Consider the following 13,132-nt stretch of genomic DNA (forward strand, 5'->3'; position numbering starts at 1 on the left):
TACTCGATGACAGAATGCCACTAACCGTTATCAAATGTGCCAAATGTTAGAACGCGGTTGCCAGGAAGCATATTGTAGGAAATAGTTAGCTCTATAGCGAACAAGTCAAGTGTCTTAACGCAGTTCTCAGAATTCAGAACATTGGTCAAGTGGTCCTACAGCAATATTCCAAGGAATGAATGTAATATGACGTGAGGTGTTTTGCTGTAAAGCTTTTTGAATATCGGCAAATGTATGCGCTGTTTACAAGATTTGTCGCAGCCTCCGTACGGTTGATCTCTGCTTTGTAACAGTGTAGCCAACCTTTTTCGAAGAGTGTTTTACGCCAAGGTGAAAAATACTCTACTTGACTTTTCACAACTTCTTTCATTACACTACGCTTTACCCTGCACCTAGAAATACCAGCCTGTAACAATGATAACGTTCAGATAACGCACACTTTGAATCAATTAGTCGAAATGGGTGCCTCCGTTATCTGGCTATGTATACATGGCCATACGATGATGACATCTCATGACGCCCTCTTCTAACATCACATTGTGATGTCACAGTAAGGTCGCAATGCCTTCAAGATGACCTTATTAATTCTGGCGATATGTCAAGCCACAATTATGTCATGAGGTGGCGTCGTTGTATCATGATGATTGTTTGCAACACTCAAGTACACAACAATCAACACTTTTTGTGTATTACAATATATAAAAAGATTTTACCTTAGTAACTGAAGCCGATATCATCGTCGTAATTGTAAAAGCCCCCTGATGCAACCAACAGGTGGGAGACGACACAGAAGAAAAGACAGTCATCCAAACAAAAAAAACGAACCTTGCACAAGTTTGCTTGATGTATTACCTTTCGTTTTTTACGACGGTGAAACTAGAATTACGACAGTGTCTATTGGGATCTGTAAGAAAATTTACCGTTTGTATATGTTACGTGGAGATTCCACATCTTGCGCTGATTAATAACGAGCGAAGTTTTGAAATTACCCTACGAAAATGCCCTACTACCCTACGCATCCAAAAAATTCCGTAAATTACCCTACATTTAGCAACCCTGCATGCTATCAGAGAAGTGTGCAGGAAGCTGGAAATGGAGGCCTGAAAAGCGAACAAGAAGTTAGGTTTAACACTCAGGGCTATCAACATTTTCAGTGGGAAGATCTCTAAGGCATATTGAGTGCCTGTCTGTCTGTCTGTCTGTCTGTCTGTCTGTCTGTCTGTCTGTCTGTCTGTCTGTCTGTCTGTCTGTCTGTCTGTCTGTCTGTCTGTCTATCTATCTATCTATCTATCTATCTATCTATCTATCTATCTATCTATCTATCTATCTATCTATCTATCTATCTATCTATCTATCTATCTATCTATCTATCTATCTATCTATCTACGTCTGTGTGATCTCCACTGAGAACGGTGTATGGGGGTAAGAGGATGCTGGTATGTGCCACAGGGAATAGAAAACTTAATCAACCAGGAACAGCAAGCGCAAACACTGGGAATTCATATGCGAGAGCGTCAGGAAAAATTGGCATTGGAAGCGTTAATCAGGTGAATATAACAAATGAGACTTAGGATCGAAGCAGGAATCTATCCCAAACCATTAGCGGGGCAAACGCTATCCAACCACACAGTCAAGAGAGGTTTGAACGCTGTTTTAGAAAGCGACCAAATGCAGGTGTCTTGTCATTGCAGCGTCACGTGTTGTTGAGGGGCTGGCTGGCTATGTAATTTTATCACAAAGCAAATAAGTCTACATATTTGCTGCAATAATACAGATGTCATGTGTATTTAACGTTACCAGGGGAGCAGCTGTTGACTCTGCTTTATTAGCAGTCTATTACACATTGCATTTTGATTACTGAGATTCAGCAAGCTGTAATAAAGCGTCAGTGGACCTCGGAGGAATGCGCTAGGGAATAATACAGTGTATATTCAATGTATCGCATCATAGAGCAGACCTCGTTTCTATATTGCTGTTGCCTGTGCTCTAGAACGAGTTCTGAAGTTACATCAAACCATATGTCACAAATAAAATAAAAGTGTAATGGAAGTTCCTGGTAAGCCCACGATCTGCAGACAGTGGCCTACACTTAAAAATTACATCGACCTACATTCTAAAGCTTTGCTCAATGCCAAAAAATGCAGCCTTCACAATAATTGGTTGGCTACTTCGCAAGGAACAAATTCTTGCACTGCCTTGGATGTAGTGATACCGTTTCATTTTCCAGCCGCGATAATGTGTTGTTGGTTCTGGTGCTCAGCTACGAACCCCAAAGGCGCTTCTAGGATACCAGTCACGTTGGTCGCATTTTGATGAATCCTGACTGCTAGAGGCCCATGGAATTTGCAATGATTGATTTGTGGGGTTTAACGAAAACCACCATATGATTATGAAAGATGCCGTAGTGGAGGGCTCCGGAAATTTCGACCACCAAGGGTCCTTCAACAGGCACTTAAATCTGAGCAGAAGGGCCTTCCTACGCCTGGGAGTCCACACTGAACGTCAGTGCCGCAGCTAAGGCAATCTGGGTCAAGGCCAGCAAACCAGCCCACCTGACCTTATCAACTCTGCGACGTTATCAAGCGGTGGTGCCGGTCTGTCTTACGCAATGCACAGCGAGCTCCTTCAGCCCACGAGCCCGATGAAGCAATCGGGGCCTTCCGGTCTGGCGAGTCTTACTTAATGCGTGGCAACATATCGTCCTTTGGTGCCACCTCGCGCAACGGCTCCAGATTTGATCATCATGACGCAGCCCAGCGGCGGTCTCCATTGGACGATTCTGACATCACGGCCAGCGGCGCTTCTAGCTAGGCTTTGGTGATGCAAAAAATCTATCCTGTAACTATAAAAAAGCTAACTGGCGCGTCGCGAACAGTTGACCTATGCTTCAGAGAGTAGCCGACATATGGGTGCGACAGAAGACATCTCGGCTGTTCGAGTCCCTAAGCTGTCGGCCCTTGTACCGAAATTGTAAAGCGTCTATTTCTATGCTGTACATAAACCTCGCAATAACTCACCGTCGTCTTGTCCACTCATCTATCAGCTGTGCGCAGAAGCATTCGCGAGCTGAGAAACACACACTACCAAATGGCTGGTGACCTTGGCGGCGAGTTTCGGAGCAGTGGCGCCTTCAGAACCGTGTTGGCGCCGCGCCTTCGGAACAGTGGATGGCAGCTGCGGGATTGCCCGGCGTCAGCGAAATCGATGCGATGAGTGCCTGATGTTTTCCCCTCAGTTCACCAGACTACTCTAGCACAGGTTATAGTAGTTTAGTGAAAGTCTGTGTGAAGCATTAGAGAGTGAGCTCTGATTGTTTCAAGCCAAGTTGGAGCATTTTGAAAACAAAATTACTGCGAAGGGTATAAACACGGCAGTGTTTAATATTGCTTGCGCGTCTTGCTAGTAGACTTGTAATGTGTTGGGCAAGTAGATTCTTGAAAATTGATTTATATGTAGAATTTAACGTCCCAAAACCACTGTATGATTATAAGAGACGCCGTGGTTCTCTGCTCCAGAAATTTGGACTACCTGGGGTTCTTTAACGTGCACCCAAGTCTGAGCACACGGGCCTACAATCTTTTCGCCTCCATAGGAAATGCAGCCGCTACATCGGCGAGTCGATCCTGATACCTGCGAGTACCAGCCGAGTACCTTAGCTACTAGACCACCGCGGCAGGGCCAAGTAGGCTCTTAACAGAGGCAAACAGCCAGAGGCTAGTGTGAACGGTGGAGAACCTCAAAGTGAAGGAACTCATCGACATTTGTTAGGAACGTGACATTACTCTGGGACACGCGAAACGATAGCAAGCGATCCTTGAAATCATGAAGGATGAAGGAGTGTCGGTTGAGGAAGCCGATGAGGCCTGGGCGGATATCATAGCACGCCGCGAGGAGGCTAAAAGGCGAGAAGTTGAAGTTCGCGAACGTGAAGAAGCTGAAAAGCGCGACCGTCGCAAGCGTAACGAGGCCGGGAGACAGGAAGGCCTCGAGATGAGGCGAACAGAATTTACAAACCTATAGTGTTCGCAGGCGCCTAGCATAGATTCTGCCGTGGTTCAGGTCAACGGTCATAGACTTCGGGGCCATCTGCCACCGTTCGTAGTCGGCATGAGCATGGCGAAGTATCTCGTCAAGTTCAAAAACGCATAGAAGCTGTTAGCTGTTCTTCTCCGTGTAGTGTCCGACGTGATAACGTGCTTGTCAAGGGAAGCGTTCGAGAGCTATGACGATGCTACGCCTGGGAGTCTACACCCAGCCCACCGAACGTCAATGCCTCTGCAAAGGCAATCTGTGTCTGGGCCAACGATTGAGCCCGCCTGATGCAATCAACTCAACGATGTTATCAAGTGGCAGCGTCGGTCTGTCTTACGCAATGCACAGCGAACTCCCTCAGCCCACGAGCCCGGTGAAGCAATCGGCGCCTTCCAGTCTAGCGAGTCTTACGCAATGCGTGGCAACATCACTCGTCCTTGGGTGCAACTCCACGAAGCGGCTCAGGATTCGACTATCCTGACGCAGCCCAGTGGTGGGACCTCATTGGAGGATTCTGACATCACGGCCTCTTGAGGCGTTATAAGTTACCACCTGAGGCTTTGCGGCAAAGGTTCCAGTACGCAAAAAATGGCAGCATATCCACGGGGGGAATGATGCAGAGTGGGGCGAAACATCCGTCGTTCATTTGTTCTTGCTTCCGTCCACCCATGCGTCCGTCTGTGTGACCTTCCATGCATACATCCGCCCGTCCGTGCGTGCATTTGTTCGTGCGTCTGCACGTCCATCCGTGCGTCCGTTCCTGCGTTCGTCAATCCCTCCACCCCTGCGCCCGTCCATGCGTTCATTCGTCCGTGCAGCTATCCCTGCGTCTGTCCATGCATCAGTCTGTGTGTCCATTCGTTCATCAAGTCAACATTCCAAGTACCACCATCTCGCATCTTTTCATCGTATCTTCCGTATATAGAAGCACCGCCATCCAGTGGACATAGCAAGGACTAAACGAGAGGTGGCACATGCACACTTTCTTACGGCTTGCACTTCGTGTCAACTTCCCACCACTAACCACCTCGAGTTCCTGGTATATACTAGTCAACTGTTCTCATGGCACTGTGGCCCAACGCTCGCTAAACCGGAACTCTCGCGAGAGCGTAAACGTAGGAAAGAATAAAAAGAATGTTTCCTTTTTTGACAAGGCCGGGCTTCCGTATCGGAGCTACACAATTGCGAGAGGTCGCAAGTGTGAGCAGGTCTTGGTGCCACAGAAATATCGTGACCAACTATTGGAACTGGCGCATGAAAACGCGTGGGTAGGGCATCTCGGCATAAAAAAGACCAAGCCTAGAGTTTTGCTTGAGTTTTATTAGCCGAAGTTCTCTAAGGATATCGAAGACTTTGTACGCTCATGTGACACTTGTGAGAAAGCGGAGAAATCCACGGATAAGTTGGAGGCACCCATGAATAGTATCACTTTCCGTTCAACTGCCCGAATGAAGCACTTGTCCTCTATTTCTTTCTGTTTATTCGTGTGCTTGAATGGACCGTTATACCATGCATATCCAACTAGCCCACCTTTCGATCCTTTGGCACCTATGAGGCTTGTGCAATTTATCACAGAACCTTTTTGGCGCCTAGTAATGGATATAATCGGGTCATTGCCAGAGTCAAGGCAAGGTTGGCGGTACATCCTGATGGCCCTCTGTGTAGCCAAAAAACTTCCAGAAGTGATACCCCTTCAGGAGCTCAATTCCCCTCATGTTGTTGATGCACTGCTATCTATATCCGCACGTGTCGGATTTCCTTCTCAAATCCAAAGCGACAATAGTAGGGTCTTCACCAACTGCCTTACCTCTACCTTTTGGCGAAAATGCGCGATACAAGTAGGGCACAGCTTCGTCCATCACCCACAATCTAATCCAATAGAGCGCATGCATTCCGTTCTGAAACGGATACTGAGAGCTCTTTGTTACGCGCACAAATGCAACTGGTAAGCATGTATTCCTCCCGCTATGTTCGCTTTGAGATCTACTGCTCATGAGAGTACTCGTTTTAGCCCTGCAGAGCTAGGTACGCCAGGAGTTTGAGAATACCATTGCGAATGCTACGCAAGTCCAGGGAGGAATTCGATGAAGACCCTAATGTAGTTGCGTATGTTCGAGACCTCTTACAGAGGCTTGGAAAAACGAAAGATTTCGTGGAAAGTCACATGAAGGCTGCACAAGTGTTCTCGAAAGAGTACTACAACAAATCGGTGAATAAACGCACCTTTGAAGTGCATAGTCAGGTAATGGTGCTGCGGCCCTCAAAAAGGAACAAGCTTGAGATTCACTGGGAAGGGCGTGTCAAAAAATATTGAAGCATTCTGATACCAATTATGAAGCCAAATTCGGAAGGTGGCCGAACAACATTTACCACAATAACTTATTGAAACTCTACGTTCACCGTCAAGTGGTCGTAAATATGCTTTTGAATGCTTGAGAGGAAGAAAGAGGAGAACTTTTAACTAGTAGCGATGTAATTGAAAGGAGATCCGATGTATTCCTAGAGCAGTTGAACCTGGAGCCTTGGTTAAGTAAAGTCCAGAAGGAGGACTTGAGAAGGGTTATTTCCGAGTTTGAAGACTTGTTTTCGGACCGTCCCAGAAATACAACGGTGATTGAAGACGATATTGAGCTAACTTGTGAGAAGCCAATCCATAGCAAGCTGTATCGATGTTCCCCTGTGCAAAAGCAGATCACGAAAGAGGCGATTGATAAAATGCTGCAGTTTTGAGTCATAGTACCGGGCGAGAGTGACTATACAACCCCTCTAATATTGGTTCAAGTGCCGAGAATATATTCGAGAATATGTATAGATTATCGGCGTCTTTACGCCATAACTTGAGACCAAACTTACCCGATACCAAATCTTGAGGAAAGGGGAGAAACTGTGTCACAACAAAACAGAACAGAACAGAAACAAGGTCTTGTTCTGTTATTCTATGCAAGTTTATTCAGGCGACTCGCCTGCGTTGAGCCCTCCACTTTTTTTCAAAGTAAAAGCACCGGCCACATCGTGGCACACAATGAAGTGCACGAAGAAAGAACCGGCATGATCCGGCATGTCTGAGCCGTCGCATCGGGTAGATGCACTACTCGTCTGGAACTGAGATCCAACTACGAGCTAACTGTGTCACAGTCTAGCTATAAATCCACGTTAGATCTCCTGCGAGGGTATTGGCAAGTCTTCCTTACGGAGCATGGTAGCCGCTATGCCACATTTGTTTCTCCATACAGAAGGTATTGTCCACTTAAGTTTAGCTTTGGATTGAAAAAAGCGACCTTTTGTTTTTCAGGCTTGATGGACCACGTTCTTAATCGCCTCTCTGAGTTCGGAATGCCGTATCTTGACGATGTCACCATCTTCTCAAACAACTGGGAAGAACATGTCGAGCATTTACGGGTCGTGCCTAACAGGTTGAAAGAAGCTGATCTCACCATGAAACCTACTAAATGTCACCTAGGGTGCGATGAAGTGTCTTACCTGCGACACGTTGTGGGTCGGGGCCGGCGTAGATCTTTAGAAATTAAGGTAGCCGCCGTCGTGAACTATCCACAACCAACCACAAAATCTGAGATAATGGCATTCTTGGACCTACCTGGATACTATTAGTTTTACGTGCAAAACTACACTAGCATTGCCAGCCCTCTAACTGATGCACTTCGAAAGTCCGAGCCGGTTAAAGTAGTATTAGACCCAGAAAAGAAGAATGCGTTTTGCAAGCTGAAACAGGCCCTAAGTGAAACGCCCGTTCTCATGGCACCCGATTTCTTTTAGAGATTTGTCCTTTATTGCTACGCCAGTGATCGTGGCATGGGAGCTATATTGTGCCAGGAAGACAGTGCAGGTAACGAAAGGTACGTTTTCTATATAAGTTGAAAACTCAGCTACAGAGAAGAGGCGTACAGTACCTCTGAAAAGGAATGCGCTTGCCTCGTGTGGGCCGTTCAAAAGCTTGCCTGTTATGTCTCCAGTTCGCGGTTTGTGCTTGAAACGGACCACTGTCCTCTGATTTGGTTGAATAACATGTTGCCTAAAAGTGGCCGGTTACTGCGGATGAGCATGATACTCTAACAGCACAACTTTGACGTTTGCAATAAAAAGGGAAAGCTAAACACTAATGCAGACACATTGAGCCATGCGTTTTAGCTAGTACCTTCTCCACCATTCAGTCTTTCGCAGGCGAGTCAAGGCAAAATTTTGTCCTTATCACGGCCTTAGCTGAGCGCTCTCGTCCGGAGTTATCTCGAAGGGCCAACTTTAAGTTGCATTCTATTTAATTACGTTGTTGTAAAAGTAAAAGTTTGAGTTCTCATTTTAAAAGTACTGTGTCTCACATGTGCCTCTTGATGCAGAGAGAACGAAATTCCGATAGACACGTAGCTAGGTATATGTTGTACTATACTTTGTCTGGTGTTCTGTTGGGTAACCAATGGCACTTGCTTGTGTCGTGTGTTGTTTGTTGTCGAACCGTTCTTGACAAGTTGCAGAATCATCGAAAAGTGCTGAGATCAACAATCATCAGAAGAGACCAGCGAAGCTGGCCGACAAGTTGTGGCGACAAGCCAGTGGAGCTGGGATGTGTCCTCAAGAACGGTATGTGTTCACGGAATTGAGCCTAGAGCTACATTCTCCCCATAGCCCTGGAGACAAGTCTGGAGTGACCTGTGTGAACGAGTGCGCCCGACATGTCTCTCGTCTTTGCGGCGCATTGTCCTGTGGTGGGGGTGCTGTTACGCCTGGTAGTCCACACCGAACGTCAATGCCTCTGTAAAGGCAATCTGTGTCAAGGCTAGCGATCGAGCCCACCTGACACGATCAACTCAACGACATCAAGCGGCGGCGCCCGTCTGTCTTACGCAACACACAGCGAGCTCTCTCAGCACACGAGCCCGATGTAGCAATCGGCGCCTTCCTGTCTGGCAAGTCTTACGCAATGCGTGGCAACATTTCTCGTCCTTGGGTGCCACCCCGCACAGCGCCTTCGGATTTGATGATCATGACGCAGCCCAGCGGTGGGTCCACATTGGAGGATTCTGATATTGCGGCCAGCGGCACTTCTGGTTGGACGTTCGTGACGCATAAGATCCACCCGGTGCCTATAAAAAAGACAATTGGCGCGTCGCCAGCAGTTGACCTATGCGTCAGAGAAAAGCCAATGTATGCGTGCGAGAGAAGACATTTCGGCTGTTCGAGTCCCTGAGCTGTCGGCCCCAGTGCCGAATATATAACGCCTCTATTTCTATATATAATGCCTCTACAGAAACCTCGCATTGACTCACCGTCGACTTGTCTGCTCGTGTATAAGCTCTGCGTAGAAGTAGTCGCAAGCTGAGATACACACGCTACCAAACGGCTGGTGATCTTGGTGGCGAGTTTCGGAGCTGTGGCGCCTTCGGGACCGTGTCATCACGCCTTCGTAACAGCCTACAACATCTACGCCTCCATCGGGAATGCAGCCACATCACCCGGGATTCGTTCCCACGACCTATGGGTCAGCAGCCGAGTACCTTAGCCACTAAACCACTGCTGCGGGGCTAAATTACAATGTAAATGCCCGTTAAGGAACCACAGTTGTCAAACTGTAAGAAGTGTCAGCGTATCTCATCAGCCTGATTCGCTGTTGCATGGTAAGCGTTATAAACAAACTATCAATATGGCTCCTTTTACGGGTGCCCACTGCCATCGCTCAAGAGCACGCATCAACATTTCGCACACTGCATGCCTGATATTCTCTTGTTTTGCTCTTTTTAGAAGTACAAGATTTGAAGGTAATAAGAAAAGTATAGTTTTTGCTCTGTACGCAGTGATCGGACCTTGTTTGAACACCATGACAATAAAAGAAAATAGTCTCTGAAATTAAACGGTGGCGAGTCAAGGCACGATGATGTAAGCGCATATTTTGTGGAAACAGGGACCCGCTATGTATACCAGCAGGAGTTTTTTAGAAGGCTGACCGAAGTATACTGATGGGGCTCGTAAACAGCCATGAATTGTTATCGCCATTCGAAAGCGGATTTGCCGAAATATTCTGCGTAAAGGAAACAGCATAGCGAACCGAGTGATCTTGTGACAATGTTTCATACGCTTTCAGCAAATGGTGTGAAAGAAACAGTCTGAAATGGCATTTCCAAACATACGCAGTGGCGGGTGAACTGAAAAATTGTGATGCTCGCATTTCCGGGAAAGCTCATGCTCCCAGTTCGAACTGATTTGGCATTCATGTCAGAAAGAGAAATCTCTAAATTGGGCAATGTGCCACCCTCTCCTCTCCTCGAATTCATCCCTCCTTACCACAACTTCACCATTCGACTATCCTTGTGTACTATTTCAGAGATGTCTCCAACCCTATTTTCCCTATCCTTCACAACCTTACCCACACGGAAACTGCATAATTTGCGACACGATTGTGTTGCACACCGAAAAGAGAAACCAGGCTACCGATGCAGAAGACGATTGAAACGGGGCCTCGTAAGCTACAGCAGTCAACTACTGAGACGAAGCTCAAGCATCCTCCAACGTTTGTCACTGGTGCTACCTCAACTATCTCTAACGAGTAAAGTAGGGTGTCGTAGCACGCCACCTAATATTGAGGCACATTTAGTTCAGCCGATATTCTTCACCTGATGCGAATTTCGGCCACGCAAAAAATGTGTAAATGTTTAAAGCAAGCTGAACATAAATAGTGTATTCAGGCAAATTGTGTGGCATATGTTCATGGCTGTACTATGAGCCTGCGGTGCAGTTCATAGTACTCCATGATCGTGAGGTTGACTAATTCGACTGTCCACTTGGTCGAGAAGAACTCTTTACTGAGGCGTACTTATGCCTGGGAAACAAAAACTCTGTCTTCTGAAATAGAAATAGTATCGCGCGAACTCGAGCTTGTTGTACATTATTGTAGTAAAAAGAAACAGTGCGAAAACACGGGGACGAGAAGGGCAAAACAGAATGAACACAACACCCACAACACTGCTTTTATTTTCTCAGTACAAATGAATACGCATTATGGTAAGTGAAAATAAAAATGGTCAACATGCAGGCATGCCATAATTTGTGGTCATGGAGTCGAACGTTGAAATGCTGTACCTTCTTGTCCATGTTCCTTCGCGCTGTTGCTTTACTACGAGTATGTACGAAAATACGCACTCTACGACGATAACATTGAAGAGAGCGTCGGTCAAATAATTTTTTAGTTTCACTTGGTGCTACCGAAGATTCTAGCGTATTGCTCGTTGTGGAAGAAGCTCTAAAATAAGCTAAACCATTTGCGTCTAACATTTATATTGATGATTGATTCACTGATTCATAAATTGATATGTGGAGTTCAACGTATTCTAATCACCATATTGCCACGCTGTGTTGGTGGCAGAAGACGAGAGCAAAGAAGTGAATGGCTGCTGTAGCTGAGTAAACAGTACTCCACTTCGAGTTCCTGCCTATCGTTTCCTCTCGCGACAGCCTGGTGGACGTGCTGCGTACTGTACTGCAACGTCTTATGCCTGCTGGTCCTGAACCAGAAGCAACCACCGCCAGTGCATCATGGTCTGCTGATATCTATCGAAGCAGCCGCCGCCTTCAAGGACTACCACCACAGTACGGCCCCTTGGCAAGTTCCGTGAGGACAATGTTTGCCACATCTGCAACCCAAACCGAGCATGACCCACTCGCTAGCGTACCCTGTGTCATCAACACGCCTCGCACACCCAACCCATTCCATGGTGATGCCGGTGAGGATGTCGAAGACTGGCTTGACCATTTCGACTGGGTCGTTGCCATCAACACCTGGGACAATCGCCGTAAGTTGAAGAACGTGTATATTTTTCTCTTAGACGCGGCAAGAGCGTGGTATGAGAACCATGAAACTTCATTCACAAGTTGGCAGGAATTTCGTCGGCAGCTTCGCGAGCCGTTCAGTAACCCCGAACGAAAATAGAGAGCGGAGCAGGCACTTTCTTCGCGATTTCAAATGCCGAACGAGAGCGTCGCCATGTTTGTCGAAGAAATGTCGCGATTGTTTCGACGGGCTCACCCCCACATGCCAGAAGACAAGAATGTGCGCCTGCTAATGCGAGGCGTAAAAGAGCAACTTTTTGCGGGCCTTGTGCGCAACCCTCCTACGACTGTGTTCGAGTTCATACGTGAGGCCACAATTATTGAGCGCATGCTTCGGCAGTGGGTGTCGCAGTATGAGCGTCAGACGGCCATGTCCGCTGCGTGCTTGCTTGTACCAGGAGGTGATAACAGGGAGGCCCTCGCAGAACTCATACGGCAAGTTGTACGCGAAGAACTTCGGAAATTTCATGCAACGTCCCCTCCCAGTAGCACTGCCCTTACGGACGTCGTTCGTAACAAAATCAGGCAGTTCGTTCACTCCTCACCACCATCGCAAGTCGAACCTCCCACGCTTTCCTACGCGGATGCCCTACGCACTTCTACGCCGTTGACGGCACATTTTGCTCATCAACCAACCGGGACCCTCGGACGCTTTCCAAGTCCAGCCTATTGCCTGCCTTCTCAGGCCGATTTTAGTCCTGGCCCGTGGAAGTCCACCGTCTGGCGTGCACCCGACAATCGTCCTTTGTGCTACCATTGTGGCGAAGTTGCACACATGTACCGCGACTGTTCCTACCGACGAATAGGCCTACGCTGATTCCACCCAGATGCACGTTGTCCACGCTATGGCGAACGCCCTCAAGAAATAGCGGATTACTTGGAAGGTCGTCATCACGCTCCTGTGCCGCCGCGACGACAGTCACGGTCACCATCAGCCCGTCCGTCCACATCAACGCACCACGCCCGACCCGCCTTTGGGTCCCCTGGTGTCAGTGGCGTAAGCCCACGCCGGGGAAACTGAAAACGACGACCTCCGGAGGTGAGGCCGCTGTCACGCGAACCGACAAATACCCTCCGCCGCTGCCTTACGACGTGCCGTTAAAGCTTGTTTGTGAAACCGCCAACAACGTCCGCTGCCACTGTTATCCGGTGACTGCGCTTGTTGACACGGGAGCTTATTACTCAGTGATGAGTGCTTCATTGGCCACCCGTCTACACAAGGTGCTGACAACGTTGGACGGCCCTCAACTAATCACCGCTAGGGGAC

Source organism: Rhipicephalus microplus, chromosome 7 (genome assembly GCF_043290135.1).
Source record: "Rhipicephalus microplus isolate Deutch F79 chromosome 7, USDA_Rmic, whole genome shotgun sequence".
Classification (NCBI taxonomy): Eukaryota; Metazoa; Arthropoda; class Arachnida; order Ixodida; family Ixodidae; genus Rhipicephalus; species Rhipicephalus microplus.